The 4,464-nt window shown below is 48.7% G+C and overlaps 1 non-coding gene and 1 pseudogene across 1 annotated transcript; one reads left to right on the forward strand and one right to left on the reverse strand.

The window, feature by feature from the left end:
• Positions 1 to 274: 274 nt before the first annotated feature.
• On the forward strand, positions 275 to 392 carry LOC126089644 (5S ribosomal RNA; annotated as a pseudogene).
• Positions 393 to 2,944: 2,552 nt separating this feature from the next.
• Positions 2,945 to 3,019, reverse strand: Trnat-ugu (transfer RNA threonine (anticodon UGU)). Its single transcript has one exon. It is a non-coding gene; the product is annotated as a tRNA-Thr (tRNA).
• Between the last annotated feature and the right edge of the window lie 1,445 nt (positions 3,020 to 4,464).

A 4,464-nucleotide genomic window follows, 5' to 3' on the forward strand; every position in this document is an offset into this window, starting at 1 on the left:
TCGTCAATTAAATTCAGTATCTCGCACGTTATCTTAGGGTTTCATTTGCGCATTATCTTTTCACCTAGTTGACCCTCAGCTGGCTTAATTATTTCATCTCTCGAAGTTACCCATTAGTTTTCTATTGCTTTCCTTTCCCCTGTTTCAGTTGTTGCCCACTGCTCCCTTTAAAAATTTCAAATACCTCTGGTACTTTCAATTAATCTAGGTCCCGAAGATAATACATAATGAGCACAATGAAGTTATACAAATTAAATCTGATATAACTGAACTAGCCAACGGCCTTGCCGCAGTGGTAACACCGGTTCCCGTCAGATCACCGAAGTTAAGCGCTGTCGGGCTGGGCGAATACGTGGATGGGTGACCATTCGCTCTGCCGAGCGCTGTTGGCAAGCGTGGTGCACTCAGTCCTTGTGAGGCAAACTGAGGAGCTACTTCATTGAGAAGCAGCGGCTCCGGTCTCGTCAACTGACATACGGTCGGGAGAGCGGTGTGCTGACCACTTGCCCCTCCGTATCCGCGTTCAGTGAAGCCTATAGGCTGAGGATGACACGGCGGCCGGTCAGTACTCTTGGGCGTTCATGGCCTGTCCGGGCGGAGTTTATTTTATAACTGAACTAGCTGATGTTTTTTATGTTTAGGGAAACTGAAGATAAAAATAACCACAGTTACCTCTCGTAAACTACACTCCTGGAAATGGAAAAAAGAACACATTGACACCGGTGTGTCAGACCCACCATACTTGCTCCGGACACTGCGAGAGGACTGTACAAGCAATGATCACACGCACGGCACAGCGGACACACCAGGAACCGCGGTGTTGGCCGTCGAATGGCGCTAGCTGCGCAGCATTTGTGCACCGCCGCCGTCAGTGTCAGCCAATTTGCCGTGGCATACGGAGCTCCATCGCAGTCTTTAACACTGGTAGCATGCCGCGACAGCGTGGACGTGAACCGTATGTGCAGTTGACGGACTTTGAGCGAGGGCGTATAGTGGGCATGCGGGAGGCCGGGTGGACGTACCACTGAATTGCTCAACACGTGGGGCGTGAGGTCTCCACAGTACATCGATGTTGTCGCCAGTGGTCGGCGGAAGGTGCACGTGCCCGTCGACCTGGGACCGGACCGCAGCGACGCACGGATGCACGCCAAGACCGTAGGATCCTACGCAGTGCCGTAGGGGACCGCACCACCACTTCCCAGCAAATTAGGGACACTGTTGCTCCTGGGGTATCGGCGAGGACCATTCGCAACCGTCTCCATGAAGCTGGGCTACGGTCCCGCACACCGTTAGGCCGTCTTCCGCTCACGCCCCAACATCGTGCAGCCCGCCTCCAGTGGTGTCGCGACAGGCGTGAATGGAGGGACGAATGGAGACGTGTCGTCTTCAGCGATGAGAGTCGCTTCTGCCTTGGTGCCAATGATGGTCGTATGCGTGTTTGGCGCCGTGCAGGTGAGCGCCACAATCAGGACTGCATACGACCGAGGCACACAGGGCCAACACCCGACATCATGGTGTGGGGAGCGATCTCCTACACTGGCCGTACACCACTGGTGATCGTCGAGGGGACACTGAATAGTGCACGGTACATCCAAACCGTCATCGAACCCATCGTTCTACCATTCGTAGACCGGCAAGGGAACTTGCTGTTCCAACAGGACAATGCACGTCCGCATGTATCCCGTGCCACCCAACGTGCTCTAGAAGGTGTAAGTCAACTACCCTGGCCAGCAAGATCTCCGGTTCTTTCCCCCATTGAGCATGTTTGGGACTGGATGAAGCATCGTCTCACGCGGTCTGCACGTTCAGCACGAACGCTGGTCCAACTGAGGCGCCAGGTGGAAATGGCATGGCAAGCCGTTCCACAGGACTACATCCAGCATCTCTACGATCGTCTCCGTGGGAGAATAGCAGCCTGCATTGCTGCGAAAGATGGATAAACACTGTACTAGTGCCGACATTGTGCATGCTCTGTTGCCTGTGTCTATGTGCCTGTGGTTCTGTCAGTGTGATCATGTGATGTATCTGACCCCAGGAATGTGTCAATAAAGTTTCCCCTTCCTGGGACAATGAATTCACGGTGTTCTTATTTCAATTTCCAGGAGTGTAATTAGGTTTTGAAAATCCAAGTTTCAAACCTGTGTGAAAGAAAAGCTTTCAATCAGCTTGTATTACCATTTATGACACGTAATTGTAACACGAAACCACTCAAAAACAGAGGGTGGTCCAGGGAGAACTTGGAAGGTGCCTGTTGGAAATTACGGGTACTAGGTAAATAAGGCGCCTAACTGGAGTGAGTGCATTAAATATAGCTGGAATGATTATTAAATAAACGTGTGCGAACATGTCGCCAGGTGAAAAGATGGTAGATGGACCGAGGAACTTCTGAGACGACGTTTTAATTGTAAGTGGATAGATGAGATCAGGAAACACGTAGTAACTACATGGATACGTATAGTCGAAAATCGCTACGCTTAGAAAAGTCTAGCGCAGACCTTTATTTCGCACTGAATGTGGAATGGCTGTTGTTGTGACGATAAAGATGATGATGACGATGGTTCTGTGATTTTCATGGCAATGGAACAGACCCATGTAGCGTCCAGATGGTCTTACGGAGCACCTATTAGGTGTCTAACTTTCCGTCCCTCATTTCTCATGTTCTTATGCGATAACGAGAAAGAAGAGCGATTGGTCGCGTTGAACAAACCTGTCACAGTGCCGAAGTGAGATATTTGCCTCGCTTTAAGGAGGTTCAATCGATATACCAAGCGTAAGGAGCTTTGAGTATAGCATTTTAACTATATATGGCGGTAGTATCTGTTCCCGAAAGAACAGTTACCGTGGATGACCATGCAGCTTTGCTAAAAATGAAATGATAATTAAATGGACACCCTAGCTGCAGACAGGCGTTGATGTACTTCATTGGGGACATGTTGGAAATGTGTGCCCCGACCGGAACTCGAACCCGGGATCTCCTGCTTACAAGGCAGACGCTCTATCCATCTGAGCCACCGCGGGCACAGAGGATAGAGCGTCTGCAGGGACTTATCCCTTGCACGCTCCCCGTCAGATTTGGTAGATTAATCTGCCACGAGTAATGAGTATGATGGGCAAACATCCATTAGGCGCACTACGAATGTAGTGGTGTGGACATGTTGGGAATGTGGATCTCACGGGAAGCGTGCAAGGGATAAGTCCCTGCAGACGCACTATCCTCTGCGCCCACGGTGGCTCAGATGGATAGAGGGTCTGCCATGTAAGCAGGAGATCCCGGGTTCGAGTTCCGGTCGGAGCACACATTTCCAACATGTCCCCAATGAAGTACATCAACGCCTGTTTGCAGCTAGGGTGTCCATTTAATTATCATTTCATTTCTAGCAAATCTGCATGGTCATCCACGGTAACTGTTCTTTCGGAAACAGATACTACCGCCATATATAGTTAAAATATGGCTTCCCGGCCATTGACCTTCTTGTGCGAACGCACACGCTATGCCCGAACTCGTACGGGACTTGGTAGGTTAATCTGCCATGAGTAATGAGTATGAGGGGCAAACATCCATTAGGCGCACTACGAATGTAGTAGTGTGGACATGTTGGGAATGTGGATCTCACGGTGGCTCAGATGGATAGAGCGTCTGCCATGTAAGCAGGAGATCCCTGGTTCGAGTCCCGGTCGGGGCACACATTTTCAACATGTCCCCAATGAAGTACATCAACGCCTGTTTGCAGCTAGGGTGTCCATTTAATTATCATTTCATTTATAGCATTTTACGTTGAAGGTTCTAGAATGAAAAGAGGAAAATTATTATTCTCATCAGAGACTTCATTCACCGCTTCATGCGTGAGAAGATAAACAAACCACTCTTTCAACCTATACTGTGTGTATCAAAATAGCGAAAACTCAAGCAATAACTGAAGTAGAAACATTCCACCAAACCTAAATCCAGAAACGAGACGTTTGGAAAATAGTGTGGTTATGAGCTGCCACTAACTTCAAATTTATATAAAATGTGAACTTTTTGATTAAGACCCGTTCTAATTGGACTAAAACCTCACCTGTTGTTGTTGTGGTCTTCAGCCCTGAGACTGGTTTGATGCAGCTCTCCATACTACTCTATCCTGTGCAAGCTTCTACATCTCCCAGTACCTACTGCAGCCTACATCCTTCTGAATCTGCTTAGTGTATTCATCTCTTGGTCTCCCTCTACGATTTTTACCCTCCACGCTGCCATCCAGTACCAAATTGGTGATCTCTTGATGCCTCAGAACATGTCCTACCAACCGATCCCTTCTTCTAGTCAACTTGTGCCGCAAACTCCTCTTCTCCCCAATTCTATTCAATACCTCCTCATCAGTTATGTGATCTACCCATCTAATCTTCAGCATTCTTCTGTAGCACCACATTTCGAAAGCTTCTATTCTCTTCTTGTCTAAACTACACTCCTGGAAATGGAAAAAAGAA

The sequence above is a fragment of the Schistocerca cancellata genome, chromosome 6 (assembly GCF_023864275.1).
Source record: "Schistocerca cancellata isolate TAMUIC-IGC-003103 chromosome 6, iqSchCanc2.1, whole genome shotgun sequence".
Classification (NCBI taxonomy): Eukaryota; Metazoa; Arthropoda; class Insecta; order Orthoptera; family Acrididae; genus Schistocerca; species Schistocerca cancellata.